We start from the raw sequence: 21,983 nt of genomic DNA, 5'->3' as shown, positions 1-21,983 counted from the left end.
GTGATTTCATTTGCACTGCTTTTCAGCAAGCCAGCAACCAATAGCTTGGCCAGATCTCTAGTCACATACACCTTAAGTTTTAATGGTTGCTATGGCAATGAAAAAAGGCATTACAAAATGCACAAGCTGTTAACATGTTGCAGAAGCCAAAAGAAAGAGCTAAGAATAAACTTCTGCAAATTCCTGATCACACCACATTTAAAGAAAACTGCTGTTAAACCAACATCATGTCCCAGTGAAATAGCTCACTAGTCTGAATCTAAGTCTTCTATCCTTCCCTGGGGCCTCTCAATCAGCTGGGACTGGGTCATCTCCCTTGGAGAATATGCTTGAGTGTGTCAGAGTGAGCAGGCATGTGTGTGAAGCTGGCAGAGACAGAGGGACAGAGGAAAAAATAAAAATAAGCAACCTGCAAATTGACTCTCAGCTCCTTCAGCAACAGGAAAGAAAAACTTCACGTTTCCTAACAGAGATGACAGACCAGAGCATATAAATGAATCTAATTTAGATGAATCTAAATGTTATTGGGTGAGTAAATCATTATAACTATAGACAGATAAAGATGAGTGTTTCATTTGCTTTGACTCTTTTAACCCGAACCCAGAGATTTGGACTGTGAGGCAACAAATTAAGAGCCCTCAATATACTCCCTTGCCAGGAAGAAAATGCTGCTCGCTGAGTGTCTTCTAATGATGCCAGAAGAAAGAAGAGAAAGAAGCCTTTTGGTTTGGGTGTTGGGACATCATTCATGAAGGTAAGTGGTAAGATGCAAGTTTTTATATTTAAAGATATGCTGGTTTTAGATTAAACAGGCAACTGGACAGAGAAGTAGGAAATGAGAGACTGAATAAGACACAGGAATCCAAGACTTATAATGACTTAAGTGTGAGATTCCCCTAATTTGTGATTTCTCAGGAAGGAGGGGTTCAGAGGTGGGACAGACTCAAGCCTGCCATTATAAATGAGCCTGTGGAGTGTTAGCGTATCATGGCCACCCACTTGGTGAATTCTTACCTCCAATTACTTTGGAGTCCGTGTTCTCTCTCTCCATGTGCTTCTCTGCACACACTCTCAGGGTGTTGGTTGCCTGTTTAAACAATAATGCTGCTTACTGTCCCTGCTAAATTTCAACTGTTTAAAGGTCTATTTCCTTTTTCCATCCTGGTTTGGAATAGCGACTATAGCAATTGTCCCACCAGTAAGACGTGACTCCAAATCCCAGTTCAAATCAGAGAATTTGAACTTGGACTGACTTCTGCCCAATACTTGGATATATCCATTTGTCTACTTTTGGCTTTGTGACCAATTACACATTTTTCTTCTTAGTAACCACTTTCAGAAGGTTGGAAGGGCCCAACTGAATTCACAATATTGCTGTCAGCTCTTTCTCAACATCCTGAGATGATATGTGTTTCAGGTTATAGTTATTACTATCAAACAAAGTTCATGTCTAGAAGGACCTCTTTCCTTTAAAAAAATGTATTACTTTGGTAATATTTTAGAACCATTTAGCACTGGTGATTCACTCAATACTTATTTCCCCCAGTCTTCACTATATCTAGGACACTATGGTCCTTCTGCTTGGGTCTTTGTAAATTCTCTATGATTTGCCTTATTCTTTACTCCTAAGGCCACATTATCCAATATCAAAGAATCATTTAAAATTGTATTTTTAAGACATGGTACAGACGCGATTTATAAAGAGATACTAATTGACTCAAAACGCAAGATTATATGATATTTTGCCTACAAGTCATAGAATTATAGAGCGGGAAAAAAAATCAACTATTCTAACCTTACTCCAACTTTTAAAGCAAAGATCAAAGTCAACAAGAAAATGACATAAGGCCATGAATTTGGTCAAGAAAAAATAGCAAATAAGATGCGTGGGTCTTCTCTATGGATCCTTTCTTAATGTTTAATGCTAGACCTCATGCAATATTTTTAGCTATAATTTCCTACATAAATATTTTGCTACATTTAATATATATAATATTGTCCTATATTCCCTATGATATATGTTTATACTTGTTTTAAATGTTAATCATGAGAAACTAGCTACATTGGTCTGATGTATCAAACAATAATGTAGCTCAAATGAGTTGAATCTCCTATGGTACTGATGAACTGCTTTAGAGAATCAGAAAGATAGTACAGAGATTATGTGTGCTTGATTTGAACATGGCCAAACATGGTTCAATCTTTACACTGCATTTATTTGAATGGGGCCAATACTGGACCAATCCCTTAGCATCCATAGGGATAAGTCCTGAGTGAACACCTAGAGGTAAAGCCTGAGCTTCACTGAGTATGTCCTTAACCCTCTCCACCCATAATTTTTTAAATAGAACAATTTCTAGTTATATGGAGTACTAAGTAAAGTCATGCTATATCTACCCTTGTAAAGTTTTATGATAAAGCCAGAGCTAGGACCAAAGATAAATGAGTCTCTTATTGCTATATTTCTACAAAAAAAAAAGAATAAGAAACATTTAAAAGAGGTCTCTTGGGATTTAACCAAATAGTAGAAATATGGATTCAGCCTGTGCAAAAGACCAAAGGGTAGGAATAGGAGCTTTAAAGCTGCATTTAGTATAATCACTTAAAAATGATTTTAAGCTGATTCTTTAATAGGATGAGACAATATGAACTAAAGTGGCTGCGAAAAGTCCTTGGAAAGATTTGTGGTGAACATCATGATTTCAACTTTAAAATTATAATATGTGTCTTGAGTTTAGGTGTGGAGAGATAGCACATTGGGCAGGATGTTTGCCTTGCATGTGACCAGAGTTCTAGCATCAGAACCACATATGTTCCCCTGAGAACAATTCAGAGTGATACCTGAGCATAGTCCCAGTGAGAAATCCCTGAGAATTGCCGAAGGAAGGAAGGAAGGAAGGAAGGAAGGAAGGAAGGAAGGAAGGAAGGAAGGAAGGAAGGAAGGAAGGAAGGAAGGAAGGAAGGAAGGAGGGAGAGAGAGATGGGAAGGGAAGGGAAGGGAAGGGAAGGGAAGGGAAGGGAAGGGAAGGGAAGGGAAGGGAAGGGAAGGGAAGGGAAGGGAAGGGAAGGGAATTAAGAACTATGAGTTCTAAGATAATTAAAGTCCTACTAGTATAAAAAACAGTTTCAGGTTGTTTCAATTTAGAGATATGATTTTTGGAAATTAGAGCCCAGCAAGCTACCGAGAGTATCGAGCCCGCACAGCAGAGTCTGGCAAGCTATCCGTGGCGTATTGGATATGCCAAAAACAGTAACAATAAGTCTCTCAATGAGAGATGTTACTGGTGCCCGCTCGAACAAATCAATGAACAACAGGTTCGTTTTATTTTTTTTTTTATTTCATGACAACTATTTCTCTATGAGGACATTAGAATTTTAGTTTCCATTTAGGTTATTCTTCAGTGGTAGATATTGGCCAAGCAGATGCTAAAAATAGTGTGATCTATTAGAACAATCCAAATAATATATTAGAATAAATGAACTGATATATGCACCAATACATATGGAGGCTAGGGAATAAAGATACAAATATTTGTCGGTAAAAACAGTTTTTTTTTTTAACATAAGGGACTGAGGGAAAATTTCAGGTTGATATTCAGGTTCATGAGTTATGGTATAAGAAATACAATTTCCTCAAAGAAAGAATAGAAAATGGAGCTTGTTAAGGATGGCTGCCATTGTCTTTGGAATGGTCTTGTGGGTTTTAATGTGTTCATTAAAGGCCTTCCAGGACAAATGAGATACTGCAGTCCAGAATGAAGACAGTGTCAGGGTGGAGAAGACAGAGAACTGTGCATTCCATATGAATGAGGTGACATACTGAACCATTATTCTTACAAATTTCTGGAGAAAGCAGGGTGTGTTTGTTATGGTACCACCATTGTATCACTGTATCACTGTCACTGTCATCCCATTGCTCATCAATTTGCTCGAGCGGTCGCCAGTAATGTCTCCACTGTGAGACTTATTGTTACTGTTTTTGGCATATTGAATATGCCACGGGTAGCTTGCTAGACTCTGTTGTGCGGACAGGATACTCTCGGTAGTTTGTCAGACTCTCCAAGAGGGATGGAGGAATTGAACCCGGGTCCGCTGTGTGCAAGGCAAATACCCTACCCGATGGCTCCAGCTCTATGGTACCACCACACATATATAAAATTGTTTTATCCATATTTTTTTCTGAACCAATACTATTAAAATGACTGAACTCTTAAGATTATTAGTATAATAGGTCCATCCATATACATTTCTCCTTTGGAACTCTGGCAGATGAAAGAGAGAAAGAGAGAGAGAGAGAGAGAGAGAATAAAGCCCTAATAATATATAACTTATAAAAGCATGAAATAAATTATTTTATTTGCAGGTTAAATATAGGCAATAAAAGTTTCTCTTTATAAGAAGTCTATGACAGAATTTGGACAAGGGAAGATGCTTTTTATAATGATTATCATACTGCAAATGCATAAGTCAATCTCTTTTGCATAAACAAAGCAATTTTTTCTACAACATGGTATACTACATGCTAAGAACCTCCCTGGGAACTCTACATTATTCTTTAATTCTTATAATATACCTATAAAAGTACTCTACCAAATTACAGATGAGGATACTGAGTCACCAAAATATTGAAAGGCTTCAACAAAGTTGGCAACTATTGGAAGTACAACTCAAAGTCAGAAAATCAAATTACAAATATGTGCTTTAATTGCTTTTAGACCTAATGCTTTAATTAATATAAACACTTATTATGTATGTATTATGCAACAGATAAAAGATGTACGAGCTAATTTAATATTGTCTTGACTTGCAAATAATTTGTTAATTGTACTTTTGCTTCATAAAATTTTAAAAGACATTTTGGCATTAATAGGCTACAATAGAAAGGATTTCAGCATTCACTATATTTAAGGGACTTATGAATATTATATTCTAAACAAAGTAAGGTAGTAAGACTGAGTAAAATACTAATTCTATTGTCAATACTAGAAGATAAGCAGAAGAAAAATATGAACTTACAAAGCAACCACTGAGCTCTAAATTATTTCTTAATCAACTATTAGTAATGACCTAGAAAAAAATTATCTTAGATCTCAGAGTCTTGATTTTTGTCATTTGTAAAATTGGAACAATGGTCCTAATTCAATGTGTAGGTGAAGATTATGTTCCCTCATTTATCTAAAAACTCAAGGTCACAACTTAAGGAATAGTAAATAGCCTATAAATACCTTTTATTACTACTGACCACATTAACCTAATCAAACATCTAAATAAAATATAATTTGTTAGAATATAATCATGTATCATGCATATTTTATTTTCTCATAAAAACATCCCTAGGCAAAACATAGGGCAGGTATATTATTTGGCAGACGAGGCAACTGAGGTTCAGGAAGATTAAATTAATAATTCAGAGTCCCAAAACTTTAGGACTCTGTGATCAGTGTCAAAACAGTTACTTGCCCTGTCTTCTACTAAAATGCTACATGTGATCCTAAAATTTAAGTCAGTAAAATGTAAGTCCCTTGGGGTTGTGGGTAAGTTAGGTGAAACCCTAACAGTCATGATCCTAGAGAATCATTGACAGGACACACTGTTCTCTGTCCTTCTACCCCCAGGAAAAAGCGTTTGAGGAAGTGTCACTTTTTTGCTTATATATTTAAACTTAGAGGGTGGGTGAGAGAATGAGGCTTACAGGTCTTTAGCAAAAAGCTGCCCACTGTCTTAGCAGTTTGCTTATAGCTGATGGATTTGCCTTGGAGGCCTCCTTTATCAAGTCCTGACTCATTCCAACCCTGATTAATTGTAAACTATGATAAGATCACAGCCCAGAGAGTTATGGCCAGCATCCAAGTTGGCAAGTGAACCAGTTGCTCTGTCCTCTCTGGACGCGCACCTAGGATGTCCTTGCAGCCCTTGCTCGGCCAGTCCCCAGCACAACGGGAGCGTCCACACCTGTTTCACGATGGCTCCAATTAAAATCCCCAAACCACCCCGCTCCGTTTCCTCAGGCAGAGACAGTGAGCTCTCAAGCTGCTTTCCACCTCCCAAATAAGTGAAATGTTTGACACGGAAACATATGTTTTTTGGCAACTTTGTTTAATCCACATTTTAAAGGGAAAATTGAAACTCCACAAGGTGTGAAAAAGATTAGTGGAATGTTTCGGTATCTGGTGGAAAGCAGATCGTGTTCCCGCTTCCTTCTGTTCCCTTTCCTCTTCCTTCGTGTGCAGATAGTTGCTTTATAAAAGCTGCCATTGAAAATGAATCGTTTAATTAAGGAGATGAGCCACCTAAGTGCAGAACAGAGAGAAATACCGAACATCACAGGATGCCGGGGCCATCTGTAAGGTCGATGTTCCACACGTCTGTTCTCCAGAAGGGTCGTCTCCCTGGGATTCATGTGCGGGGCGGGGGGGTCACAAAATCAAGGGTCCAGGGATTTTTAAAACATATACTTCTGTAGAAGTTAAATAGTCTCCAAGCTGAAGAGGTGACTGCCTCAGAAAGTTACTCGGGAACCGGGGGAGAAATGTAAAGGACAGGAGTGCAAGAGCAAGGCCCTGGCTTCAGTCCCTGGTGCCACCATGACCTGTGATCCCAGCATCAGTGTGTAGACCTCCCCAAAACAAAATGAAATGAAAGGAGTGAGTTATAAACTTTACTCAGCCAAGATGTGCTCATCCTTTGATGAGAATATGCAGTTACACCAGTAATGTACATAGGAAAAAAATCAAAAAGGTGATACTTCCTGGAACACCTTTCCCAGAGCTCTAACTGGATTAATTTAGATTCCAAATTTTCTAGAAAACACAGGCAGGTATCCCCTGCATGACAAGGCTTGGAAGGTTGAAGCATAAGCAAACAGTGAAGCAGTATTTTGTGGAAAGTAAAGTGAAGATGGTAGTGTCATTCACTTCCTTAACTCCCCATGAGCCCCAAATAAAGATTTGAATGGACAGGAGCCGTGAAAACTAATGCTGGAGAGTATTGATCGAATTTTATTGAAATTTCCTGATTTATAACAAAAAACTTAGAGTCGCACTATGTTATTTAGCTGGACCTCTATTCACTCTGAAAACAATACATACTAATGGCAAATCAAACATTTGATCTTCATAAGCACTGTCACTGTAGCACTGTCATCCCGTTGTTCGTCGATTTGCTCGAGCGGGCACCAGTAACATCTCCATTGTGAGACTTCTTGCTACTGTTTTTGGCATATCGAATACGCCACGGGTAGCTTGCCAGGCTCTGCCATGTGGGTGGGATACTCTTGGTAGCTTGCCGGGCTCTCTGAGTTCATAAGCAATAAGTTAGGAAATACCAAGATGATCTGGCAAGAACCTGAGAACATGTATCTACGGGGAAGTTGTGTTAATTCAAATTCTGACACTCTCTTCCACTCTCACTCCAATCTCAGATGAGTTATTAAATCCCTATATTCACTTTTGTAAATGAATATCACTGTATCACTGTCATCCCATTGTTCATCAATTTGCTCGAGTGGGCACCAGTAACTGTGAGTCTTGTTGTTACTGTTTTTGGCATATCAAATATGCCACGGGTAGCTTGGCAGGATCTGCTCTGTGGGCAGGATATTCTTGGTAGCTTGCCAAGCTTGCCCAGAGGGATAGAGGAATCGAGTGCGGGTCAGCCATGTGGAAGGCAAATGCCCTACCCGCTGTGGTATTACTCCAGCCCTCAAATGAATATAATGTTAATAAAATAATAGATATATTGAAATTAAAACCATGTATTATTTATAGCTGTAAGTATACAAGTGTGTATATATAAGTATAGTAGCATCATTTTTTTTTAAAGTTCTTAGTAAGATTCAACCAATCTTATTATTGCTACTACTTTTTTAAAGTTTTCAGAGTTCTTGGCATTTTATTGTGACCACACATACATAACATAAATCACTTTAGCCACTTGTAAATACATAATTCAATAGCATGATGTACTTTTACACTGCTGTTCAATTATCATTGCTATATTCTAATATTGTTCATCATACTAAATTCTAACAATATATCCATTAGATAATAATTTTTAGATCCCCTTTAATATTTTTTAATCCCAATTTTAGTTTTGCTTATATGCAATTGTATATTTTAGGTAACTCAAGTGGAATCATAGCATACTTGTATTTTTGTGACTGAAATTCCTATTCATCATAATAATTTTTAATGTTCACCTGCACTGTTGCACATATTAGAATTTTATTTTTTACGACTGAATATTTTATCATAAGTATATTTCAAATAATTTTGCTCATTAATCTGCTGAGGAATATAAATTATTTTGACCTTTTGGGATTTTGTGGACAACGGGCTGGAGCCATAGCATAGGGGGTAGGGCATCCTTGCACGCAGCCAATCGGAATTCGAATTCCTCCACCCCTCTCAGAGAGCCCGGCAAGCTCCCCGAGAGTATCCTGCCCACATGGCAGAGCCTAGCATATTTGATACGCCAAAAACAGTAACTAGAAGTCTCACAATGGAGATGTTACTGGTGCCCGCTTGAGCACATAGATGAGCAAAGGGATCATGGTGATACAGTGATTCAGTAATGATGGTGAATAACATAGGAGGTAGAGAGTTGCAGTCACTATTCAAAAGGTTAGACAAGTTTTCGCTGTACACATCCCTAAACCTAAATTTGTCACATAATTAACATCTACTCTCGTTTTGTAAAACATTCACTTCTTTTGACTGTTCATGGACTTCTACAGTTTAAACTTTCACTTGAAGTAAGTTAATATGACTTAACCATCTATAACACCCTGAAGAGATCTGAAGCTACACTGCTTATGTTCTTTTGTTCTGACCCATTTAACCTCACACCTAACAAATATCAAGAAACTATTCTGAATATTTTGTCAGTCAAGTAAGCATCTCTCCTTACTCTGGTCTCCCTAGTTACTTGTTCCCTAACATGATTTAAAAAACAATAACTAGGAGGCAAGTACTCTGCCACCACTGGTCAATTCAATTAAATGCCCTTGAGTGAAAAACAGGGGAAACAAGATTATTTACCTTATAGTATTCAGGAACTTCAGATGATAACATGTTTAGACAACTGGGAACATAATAAGAACAAAACACAAATTAAAATTAAACTTCATATACTCTCTAGATTTTGGTTTCTTTTGTGCAACTAATCAACTAACATCAGATAAGGAAAACATTTCTTTTTTTTCTTTTTTTTTTTTTTTTGCCTTTTTGGGCCATACCCGGTGATGCACAGGGGTTACTCTTGGCTCTGCACTCAGGAATTACTCCTGGCGGTGCTCAGGGGACCATATGGGATGCTGGTATTCGAACCCGGGTCGGCGGAGTATAAGGCAAATGCCCTACTTGCTGTGCTATCACTCCAGCCCCCAAGGAAAACATTTCTTAAAGATGTGTCCCATACTAATTCCTGCTACGTTTCTCAGCTCAGTGGTTCATCCAGACTCCAACATTCTGGCTTTAGCATTTCATGCACTATTTGAGACATGCCCTGCTCTTGCATGCTACATTTTGCTCATACTAGAACTTAGATTTCAAACGCTCACACAGTAACTTCTCTGGTTCTCAAAACACAGTTTTATACGTTTTAGCAAACACAACTTATGCCTGACTCATCCCTAGGTTATAATTATTTCTCTCTCATATTTAAACTTCAATAGAAGTTTTATCAACCATTTTAATTATCACAGTAGAAATTGTACTATGGTTACCTGTTAATACTTATGCTTCCTTTTCTGCTGTTACCTGTGGGATGAGTTAGAAAATGCCACTTACTCTCTAAGTCTGCAAGAAAGTTATATTTTCTATTTATGAAACTATACATATTCTAGAATTCCTCTATTATTTTCTATGCAACTAACTAAAAAAAACATATTACAATGTAGTGAGAGCTTCCTGAACAACAACTTTGAAATAAATGACTACTTTATTTCATCTTTTAAGGGGATGTACTAAAAAGATAGAAGGGCTGCTTGCTAAAGTGTAAGAGGAGATGGCACAAAAGAGATGCAATACTACTGAAGATATCTTACCTGATTGAAACTTGTTCTATTTTTTCCTTTTGAATCTAATTATAAAAGAATATAGCATAAATTTTATAAAGCATGTTTAGATATTAAAATAACTTTGTGACATAGACATAGTAGCTAGCATTCTTATTAATCATATAGGAATACTAAGTTTCTGATAAACCAAGTACCTTGCATTAAATGATAAAACTATAAATTGAGACGGATTAGCATAGACAGTCTCCCCCACTTAAGTAACTCATAAGTTTGTGCTCTATTGTTAATATACGGTGAAAACAGAAGATCCTCTACATTCTTATAGGGAAGTGATTTCTATGAATATCTCAAATAAACACTTATAAAACTGTGTTTTCAAGAAATATTAAAACCACATACAAAAGGAAAAAGATCCCTCAGCATACCTTCTTTTATTATTTGTGAAATTATTTTTAGTCCATCAATAACTTACATGGACTATAAGGGATTTTTCTAACAAATTATAATTACCCTTTAACTAGAAAGTTAAGTTGCATGTTAATTATAAGTATTACTCAGACCTAACCAGAATTGACAATTCTTTCCTCTAATATACGAGTGATAAAATATCACAGTGAATAAAACATACTTTGCATTATCAGTCTTCTAATAATAAAATTCAGACATTGCATGTTTTGCTTCTATTTTAAAACAATAATTCATATAAAATTCACATCGTGTAATTAATACAATACCAGTAGATGGGTAATAAATAATTTATCTTGTTATTCTCATATCTCAGAAATTTTTAACATTTTATAACTGATATTAATAATCATACACTTTTGGGGCTGGAGCAATAGCACAGCGGTAGGGCATTTGCCTTGCACGAGGCTGAACCAGGTTCTATTCCCAGCATCCCATATGGTCTCCCGAGCACCGCCAGGAGTAATTCCTGAGTGCATGAGCCAGATGTAACGCCTGTGCATCACCGGGTGTGACCCCAAAAGCAAAAAAAAAAAAATAGCATACACTTTTAATCACTAGTTATGAGCATGTGATCCAGAGGCCTTACCTGTATTTATGCTAACAAGATAAAACATAATATACTTCTTTATAGTTTCAAGAATGAGCTTAGACATGAAGCAAAAAACAATCTTTTGATTAGACAGCTAGGACTTCACAAATACAATATTAATCTAACCTCAAACTTTGTGGTGGAAAAAATTTGAAGATTAAATTTAATCTCATAACTAGTGACTAAATAAATCATGACCAGTACAGAGCATGATGTAATGATGCAGCCTCTTAGAAAGATCTGAATATGGAAATCCTATGTCTTCTCCATGCTATTCATCAATCTATTGATTTATTTTTGGATATTCTTAATGTTCTTCACAATGAAAATGCAATCATAAGAATATCATCTAGCTATGGTTCATGAGTTGAATGTAAATTATTAAATCTGAGACAGTAGTGGGATCTGCCAAATTTGTAGGCAATCACTCAGAATCATGGCTGTCCACAGGACTCCAGACTCATGATCAATATCTTGAAGTAAGATAAGACTTACTTGAGGGTCTGTGTTCTTAACCTGTGAAGGTTGCATTAACTTGGAATAATTAGTACTAGTATTGTGTTACAGTATTAGAGTGAGGTAATGGGTAATGAAAATGTTAGACTATCTTTTCTTTCATAGACACAGTAACTAAAGCTGAGGTTGTGTCATTAACGTACCAAAATCAAAGAGAAAATATGAGTGAACTAATGCTTGGCTTTAGCCCTATTACTTGCATTTTATATTATGTTCTCAGTCAGTAATATGTGGTAGTTTCACAGATTACGGACAGAGATATACAATCTTCCTTTATTTTCATCTATTCAAAGACTAGTACATGTGTAGAATAACACAGTAGATAATCAATATGAACATTCTTATTGATTACATTTATAGACATGTTAGCTAAATTCTTTTACACCCAGAAGCATTGCCATGACTGGGAATGCCTTTAGACTGAGAGAATTTGTGCAACTCAGAGGGAAAAGAGCAGGAAATGTGTGTGAGTATTTGGAAAATATGAGGAGAGTCGATTCTGAGCTTATTGTCCAAAGAGATTAGTGTCATGAAAGACTTTTGAACATATGTTGTGAAATTCTCTCCTGACACAATGAATTCAGTTTGTATTTAGCAATATCAAAACTATCTTTGGCCTCTTTCTTGGGAATTATTTGAAGGACTAATAAATGTGGAGCTGTCTGATAAGGAAAAAGCAAACTCACCAAAAACTTTGGGCATATATATATTATATGTATAATATATATGTATGTATATATATATATCCATCTGGATTCTACATTGTGGGATATATCATCTTTTAGATGACCCTGAAATGAGATCATCTACCTGTTCTCCAAAGAGAATACAACCATCTTCAGGTAGAATTGATATTGGTCCCAATAGCCACTTGGATTTGATTAGAACAGATCAAGCAGAAGTGAAAGGGGTCATCATCCTATAAACAGTGACTTTCTCCTTGAGATGTCTGATCCCCCACCAAATCTATTCATATGATGCTCTGATAAGAATGTCATTTGAATTCACACAACCATTTGCCCTTGGAGGTGGGAAGAGCACCCCTGAGAAATTAGTTTCCAAAGAAAACTGTTTCGAGCAATTTCATTTTTTTTTCTTTTTATCTATAGACATCCTTAGATACATATTTTCTCTATTAATCCCAAATATATACAAAATAGAAGTATGATGATGTTCCAGATGAACAATAAAATAATTTATTTTACTTCAATCATGTGTTTTTTCCCTTTCCTGGTCTAGTTGCCAAGGATCCATCATCTTCGATCCTGGCATTTCTTTTTAATTCTTTAAACTCAAATCCATCATTTCTGAATGTTTTCAAGACAAGGAATCTAAAAGGTTTATTCTGATCATTAATCAGCCCCCTGTAGTTAAGCTCTATTATACCCAATAATCATTATTATAATTATTAATTGATTGATTAACCTTTCAACTTTTAATTAAGCTTTAATTTAGCTTTTCCTGATATTATTTAAGAAAAATATAACTACTATGCAATTTCTCTAGTGTTTGAAACATGTATGACTGGCCTTATGGTACAGTTATAGTCCACTGACTAACAATCATTAGTAAGTAGAACTTCAAAATGAGTGAATCATTTCTTCCATATCCACTTCTTACATTATTAACACACATATGCACGGGTAAATTTTAATAAATCAACAGTAAAGAATAGCTAAGTATAATAATCTTGGAAGTGAATATATGCACAAACTGACAGACTTGAGGCTGTGTAAAGATGAGACAATAAAAATAAATTCACGGGGGCTGAAGAGATAGCACAGCAGGTAGGGTGTTTGCCTTGCACGCAGCCAACCAGGGTTCGATTCCCAGCATCCCATATGGTCTCCTGAGCACTGCCAGGAGGAATTCCTAAACTCAGAGCCAGGAGTAACCCCTGTGCATCGCTGGGAGTGACCCGAAAAGCAAAAAAAAATAAAAAAAAATTAAAAATTAAAATAAATAAATTCACAAGATACATTCATGTTTTAGAAATATCACCTATCATCTTAGTCATAACTATGTTTTCAGAAATGTTAGCTGTATGACACAAACAGTATAATGTTTTTATGAAGCTGGATTAACAGTTTCAGTGGCAATGCAAGGACTAAGGGATCTACGAGGCATATAATCAGCAGAAATAATGTCCCAGAGATTTTTAATTTTTCATCATTTTTTAATCCTCCTCAAGCCCCCTCAGGGAATCATTAGGGTCATTTAATACAGGAATTGTAATTGAAGTAGAAGTCAAGATTTAATTCACACATATCAAACCTCTAATTTGTCATGATATTCTTGACACCCTTGTGTGATGTGGTAGGTAAAACAAAACCAAAAATAAATTTTGCAGAGGGGCCTCCCCTGTGGTAGTGAGGAAGTGTTGGCCCCCAATGAAGATTCTCAGCCAGTCAATCTGTCAATGTACAGAGAGAGTGGACACATGCAATACTGCTTGAGCTCTGCAGTTCCTGGGCTACACGAGCTCTCCTGAAGGTATTGGAGTTCTCCAGTGCTGCAATCTGAGAAGCTTGCAGGACCTAAGGGTGCAGAAATCAAATCCTGATCAGGCACATGTGAGACATACACTGTATCTGTTATACTATCTGTCTGGCCCCCTCAGATATTTTTAAGAGTAGAGGACGTTTTAGGGATTGCATATTCTCAAACTCCAGGGGAGGTATCATACACAGATTCAAGGGTCACTGTGTACTGGAAACGGAGAATGCCCTGTTGTGTTTTCCTAGGACAATGGTAATATGTTTTCAGTCACTAGAACAGCATACTCCACACAGTTCTGCATCTCACTTACTACTCAATTCATCCTTTATCTCTCATTGCTAGATTACCGTTTTAGACCTGGTTAGGCTACTGGCATCTACCTGATTTTAAGGGACCCACCCATATGCATGCACAGTATGATTCACTTCTGTCTTTCAGTTCTCACAGTAGGTTAATAATTACATCACTCTTAGAAATCTCAAAGTTCAACCTCTAATGCCATGATGAGGATAGCAAGGGCCGGAGAGGGTTTATGCCTTGCCTTTGGTTGCACTGTTAATTACTGACAGAATCAGGTCTCTTGACTCCCACTTCTGAGAACTCTTTCCACCATCCATATTGTCCCTCAAGCTAACATTTGCCCTATATTTTGTGCAGGGTTGTCATGAGGATAAAATATGATTAAATGTGGGAAAGTGCTTTAAAAAGTGCAAAATTATACACGAGAGCAAAGCATTATGTTTATGGGGTTTTTATTTGAATTCTTTTTGTGAAAAAAAATGAAGCGTTATTTCAAAAAGCCTTGATTATTTTTAAAAATCAAATGATACAAAGTTGTTCTATTATATTTTGACTTAAAAAAAACTCTAAGGAGCAGAGCCTGTAGTTTTCATTTTATCTGTTTTATATGTAATCCTAGGAAGCTTTCTTGACCATGTTTTATATACAAATATACCTTTTGGGATACAAGTCTAGCCAAATCTATTAAGGAAATGAAGAAGTAAGATGAAAGGGGAAGGACTCAATAGCTGTTGTTGAGTACGGGCCTACTTTGTGTAGCTGGAGTTCATTTCACTGAAAAACAAGGGAACTCATATTAAAAGAATTTTCATTAGAGGAATCACACCCAATGTGATGACTGAGGTATCCTGTATAAATTTGCAATAAGCCTCAGAGAAGGGTATTTCACAGAAGGCATTAACTTATCTTCACTTCAGATCTACCTTGGAAATGGGTGATCACCTTCAGACTAAGAAAACCTTGAAGTAAAGTAGAGCAGTGCTTGTAGGAGTTTGAATCTGGTCACTTTTCTAAGGAAAAGGAAGTTTTATGCCTATAAGAACCTTCAGTTACAGCAGCAACTATTTTGTGATTCCTATGGAGGAAGTGCTTTGATGGTGCTGAAAAACTCTTGCATGCTTACTTTATATTTAGATAAAATGAAATAAATATTTTTAAAATGGAGATGGTTTTGAGCATAAGGATAGTGGAAATGGTCACTTTGATTGACAGGAGAGACTGGGTTGATAAAAATGTCTGTTTAATTTCCTATTTATCCTCAGCAAATTATGTGTTTCTCTAAAGTGCTGTGCCTCGATATAAGGCATGCATGCAATGGAAAGAGAGAGACAGAGACAGAGACAGAGACATGAGAGAAACCTTACTGCTTTACCACCAATAGTCATTGAAATTCTTTTTATCTGGATATTCAATCGCATTCTAATGTCCTCAGCTCAAATAAACATCTTAGTAGAGCTGCCAGATTAGTATATTACTGCCATGGTTTCTCATTTTTATAAATATATTTTTTATTTTTTATTATTTTAAATCAATAAATATAATTTAATATTTCCATATCTTCTTTGGTTTACAGTTATCTCAGAATATCAATGTGCTTAATTTGTACATGCAAAGTTGTGAATGCTAGGTAAGAATCTGTAGTATTTCTCCTTCCAGGAGAATTAAACAGTAGAGTCCCTGAAGTCTGACAAATTGATCCAAAATTATTATAGTGAGTGTTGACTTTCAAGCACTGAGAAGGGAAACATCTATTGGATCTAAGACTAAAGCATATAAAATGCAGCATGTATAACTTTTCAACGTAGTCAAAAAAGAAAAATAAAGAGAGGTCATGAAGAATCAAATGACTTCCTTAATTGAAATCTCATCCGCACTTTTGCCTTCAAGAATTAGCTCAATATCTCACCTCTGAATGTGCATAACTCACTGTCCTCACTCATATTGTTTATTAAACACCTAGAGCATATGTGACACATTTTTCATGTTTTTTTTTTATCTTTGAGGAAATAATACGGTTCTTCCCACAAGGAATAGGTTTCTACAACATGTCCAGAATATGCTCCACCAAGATCTTCAGAACAAGAATCTCATGATTTCCTCTATGTCCTTCCAAAATGTTGAGAACAAAATCCCCAGATACATTTGGGATATTTATTATTTTGATCTGAAGTTAGCTGAGCCTCCATTGGCTTGACATTTACCCATTCCCTTATGTAGCACTGAAGCATGGTCTTCCCATTGTTCATCGATTTGTTCGAGCAGGCATGGGTAACGTCTCCATTGTGAGACTTGTTACTGTTTTTGGCATATCGAATAGGCCACAGGTAGCTTGCCAGGTTCTGCCGTGCAGGTGAGAAACTCTCAGTAGTTTGCTGGGCTTTCTGAGAGGACGGAAGAATTGAACCCTTGAACCCGGGTCAGCCACATGCAAGGCAAATGCCCCACCCGCTGTGCCATTGTTCCATTTCCTATGTATCTAGAATAATTCAAATTGGAGATATTATCCAGAAGTTTTTGTTAACTTGAAATAGAGAAACATGTCTTTATGAACTTATTCACAAAATTTCTGTTCTTCACATCTGAACCACAATGTCTTCATCAGATGACTTTTAATTCTCTCTCTATGGAGTCCTAGGCTCCTTATTATTTCTTAATTCAGGTCATAGACCTTTTTTTTTTTCTCCCTGGATTTAGAATCCAGATGTCTATGTAGATTCCCTGTACGGATGCCATTAAATTTGCTTTTTATCTCTCACTAATATGCCCAGCCTTAATTTGATTATTGACCAGTTTTTAAAGTACCTGGAGAGATAGAAGGACATTTTCTTACTCTCTATATCCCACGATTCAACTGTTAGTTGCTAAAAGACAAGAATTATGTTTTGTTCATTTTAAAATAGTGGTAAGTCCCCACAGTTTGCTAAACAGCGGTTAGAAGGGAATATTAATACATCTTACCTCTTTTGTCCTTAGCAGTAAATTTGTTTAATGGTTGTTAATAGTGGAACTTGTTTGTCTGATAAATCCGAGTAAGAAGATAAAAAGACATAGCATATACTGTATCATTTCCTATTGGTTAATACCCACGTGCCTAGCATATGCAGATTCTGTAAGTAGGTCATGAAAATGTATGTTTTTTCAAAGTATCATATATCATGTTCTCACTATTATATATACATATTATGTGATTCCCTGTAGTATGTATGGAAATGGGTTGGAGCAATCGCACAGCAGGTAGGACATTTGCTTTGCATACGGTCCACCCAGGTTTGATTCCTCCATCCCTCTCGGAGAGCCCGGCAAGCTACTGAGAGTATCTCATTAGAGAGCCAGAGCCTGACAAGCTACCCATGGTGTATTCAATATGCCAAAAACAGTAACAACAAGTCTTACAATGGAGATGTTACTGGTGCCCACTCGAGCAAATCGATGAGTAACGGGATGACAGTCATACAGTGATACAGTGATATATAACAATAAACATATGCTCTGGAGTTAAAAGATCCAAGTGAAGATACTGCCCTACACTTAGCAGCTCTTTGCCAGGCTGACTTTTTGTTTCATTGCCTGTAAAGTGAGCGGATGCTTGTTCTACCCCTCTCATAAAGTTTTATAAGCTCAAATAAAATAATGAATGTGGAAGCACTTACCATAGTTAAGCACTTAACACAGTTATTATGACCATGAACTTTGTAGTCATACATGGGGTAAAATCCCTGTCCATCACTACTATTTGAAGAATCTTGAGTAAATTACTCACTTTCTTTGTCTCAGTATTTTTTGTTTAAAATGGGAATTATAGATAAATAAATGCACAGATATATTTCCTGAATACTTTGATGATTAACTGGGATCATATTTTATAAGGACCCATAGCATGTCAATCTTTACTAAATATTAGCAATTTCATTCTTTTGCTATTGTTACCAGTATTACTATTATATAGTTTCAAGAAAATACATTCCATGATTATAGAGCTACCGTTAACGTAACTGAAAAACATTTGGCTTCAGGGATTCATATATTTTCTTATTATTTCAATCATGGACATTTGGTAACACCAGTATAATTCAGTTTCCTTAAATATAAAACATGTACACCTCATAACGTTTCTGTGATTGTTAAATGAGATAATATATAAACACAGAAAAACAGCTGTGATTCACTGAAATTCAAAAATTGGATAATTTTTCTTTCTGTTATTTTGCACATAAAAGTTAGTATGTTTTAAAGATTTTAGGATATCATTACTGAAATTTCTGTATGAGCTTTGCAGTTTTCCTGAGTAAACTTCCCCAAATAAATAAATGTGTGTAACCGAACAGATGCTTTTAAGTTATCCCTCAGTATACTTTTATTTAAAAATAAAGTGTTCAAAAAGTTAGCCAAGAAAATATGTAGTATTTTAACAATTAGCCCAGTTTTAGGTCCCATTTTACATAAGTGGGGGAGAGACTAGATTTTGATAATGGAGGAGGGATATCATCAGTAGTCAATTTTTTTTTTTTTTATGGCAGGTCAACTGGATGCAGCTGATGTATGAGACCTCATTGGAAAGATGCTATAGCTGTGAAAATGCTGTAAAATTCATGACAGATTGGGGACAATATATGAAGTGCTAGTTAATGGATAAAAATAAGGTCTACTTTATAAAATCACTTGTGTCAGATGCTTAAGTTGTTCACAAGAGTGTCAAGAAGGATCAATAATGGACAGAAAATGCCAATCATCAAACAGATAAAACTTTCAATATCCAAGACTTTAAGTGAATATCAGTTGAAGAGCAATGACTTCATAGAAACATCAAGCCTTTCAGTCATTCAGAAGAAATTAGAGACTAGTTTTAAAAATCATCATATTGTCTTTTTCTTTTTATTTATTAATTCAAAGATGCTGCTAAGAGATGTAATTTCTCTGTGTTTCTTTACTATCTACTTCTCTCATAAACACACACTATATGAGGGTTTATTCTTAAATTGAACAGAAAAATACAGAGATAGAAATTATAAATAGACACATGGTTCATTTTGTATTTGTATATTTTATGAAATTCATGAATTTCATGTAGTAACCAACCTCTTCGCAATTACTTGGTGTTGTTGAATTCTATTTGCTAATATTTTGTTGAGGATCTTCGCATCAGTGTTTATCAGAGATATTGGTCTATAGTTTTCTTTCTTAATGGTGTCTTTGTTTGCTTTTGGTATTAGGGAGACATGTGCCTCATAGAAACTGTTTGGGAGAGTTCCTGTTTCTTCAATCCCTGGAAAAGCTTGAGAAGAAGTGGCAACAGGTCCTCTTTAAATGTTTGGAAGAATTCGCTAGTGAATCCATCTGGACCTGGGCTTTTGTTTTTGGGAAGACTTTTGATTACAGTTTCAATTTCCTTGATATAAATGGGTCTATTCAGGTATTCCAAATCTTGGTTCAGTCTTGGGGGCAATTACTTTGGGAACGTAAAGCCTGTCAATAACCCTATCTCGAAGACTACTGGTATACCTCTTTGGCATAAATGCTTTAATAAATCACTTGGATCTCTGTTTTCAAAGCTCAAATCTGCACCTGTAGACTGACTTCATTTCAATAGAACTATTTGTTTCATAGAAAAATTACATATAAAGACAGTTAAATAAGTCCATAAACTAAGGGTCAATCCTTAATTCAGAGAATTCCTAGTTCTGCAGAACTATTTTCAGCAAATAATCTCTTATTACAGCAATGAACAGTAGAACATCATCCCATTGTTCATCAATTTGCTTGAATGGGCACCAGTAATGTCTCCATTGTGAGGCTTGTTACTGTTTTTGGCATATAAATACACCACGGATAGCTTGCCAGGCTGTTTCATAAACTTTCTATTATAAGCAAAATTTTACTAGCTCAATAACATTATATAGCATTATATTTACACACAGATTACATATATATATGGTAACTCATATATATACGTATATATATATATAAAACTCATATGTATATAAATTGCCAGGCATAGCAGAGCTTGGCAAGCTACCCGTGGTATACTCGATATGCCAAAAACAGTAACAATGACAGTCCTCATTCCCCTGATCCTGAAAGAGCCCCAATATGCCAGGGAGCTACATTAGCATGTGACAGAGATGAATGGAGACGTTACTGGAGCCCGCTTGAGCAAATCAATGAACAATGGGATGACAGTGATGCAGTGATATATAAATACATGTATTATATATACATATACATTTATATTTATATATCCCACATTACTTCTGCCTCTGTGTTCATGGATAACTCCTGTGGTGCTTGGAGAACATATACAGTCCCTGGGATTGAACTCATTCCACCATATGCAAGGCAAGCCCCTACCCATTGTACTATATTATTGATACAATTGGTATTTATTTTGGATTTCTACAAAGAAACATCAACACTGTCTTAAAGATTCAGAATATTGGGTCCTGGTATCATTTGTACTCATCAGTCTATGAGTATATATTGAAATGTCTTCTTCCTATCACTCACCCAAATTTCCTAATTATTTTCTTCAATACTTTTCTTCAATATATTTTCTTCAACATTATTTTCTTCACTATATTTGTCTAAATATGTGCGCACTGGTTGCATTATCTCTCTCTGATGTTGATATATAATTACATAAGGTTCTTTTTCCTGGTTCTGCTGACACCTTTTTGTTTTTATTTTTCTTAATCTGGATTTCTACTCTGGCAGAGATTTCTGGCCATTTTCTGACTTAACTTGTAACCAGCTAATCTCTAGCAATATTTCTTCCTCTGTCATAACTTTTATCAGTTAAACAAAAAAATATTTAATATGATATTAACGGAGCTATATATATATATATATATATATATATATATTTCCGTTTTGAGATATTCAGATCTCTGTGGTAAATTTTTGCTGTGTGAAACTTGTAATACAAAAAAATGTAGTGGTTTCAAAACTTAGGTCTTTTCATAATATTATTCTTTCATGTCTCAGCATTCTTATTTCTATAGTTATAGACAAAAATGGTTCACCTCAGTACCCTGCCTACCCCCAGTCATGTAGAACAAAACACATACATTTGTAACTCAAGCTTTTTCCCCCCAAAGGAAAACTTCCTTTATAGAGATTGAGTTGGTGGAAAATTTATGAACAATCTAAAAGACACTAGGTAAACACCACACAGTAGCCTCAAGCAGGCATACGAGTCTAGTAAAATGGAAATGTTTTGATTTTAATCTCTCCCTCACACACGCATACACACATGCAAATATGCAAAGATTTTTTCACTAAGAAATAAATATCAAGACCGCTCAAATTTCCATTGTTTTCTCCAAACTCTTTGAGATACAGTTGTAAGATCAAATGTTTGCTACAGCTCTGTTTTACTTTCCGATAATATTTACAGTTAGTTTATAACTCACTTTTATTAGTTTCTTTTTCCTCTCTCTCTATCACTCTATCACTCTCTTTCGCTCTCTTCAAAATAAAATGAGCAATTGAAGACCCCTTAGCATTTTCTCCAGGGTACAATAATGCCTCCAGTGAAAAAGAATCATTATTTTCCAGAATAGGAATTCTCCTATCTCCAACAAAATAAGGACAAAATTC

The 21,983-nt window shown here is 35.8% G+C and overlaps 1 long non-coding RNA gene across 1 annotated transcript; it reads left to right on the top strand.

Annotated features, from left to right (window-relative positions):
- Positions 1-249: 249 nt before the first annotated feature.
- LOC129402196 (uncharacterized) lies at positions 250-20,262 on the top strand. The gene is made up of 3 exons (XR_008628580.1): positions 250-528; positions 659-754; positions 18,908-20,262. It is a non-coding gene; the product is annotated as an uncharacterized LOC129402196 (long non-coding RNA).
- Positions 20,263-21,983: the final 1,721 nt, after the last annotated feature.

Source organism: Sorex araneus, chromosome 2, assembly GCF_027595985.1.
Source record: "Sorex araneus isolate mSorAra2 chromosome 2, mSorAra2.pri, whole genome shotgun sequence".
Taxonomy (NCBI): Eukaryota; Metazoa; Chordata; class Mammalia; order Eulipotyphla; family Soricidae; genus Sorex; species Sorex araneus.
The sequence above is the reverse complement of the archived record's forward strand: the minus strand, read 5'-3'. Positions and strand labels throughout refer to the sequence as shown.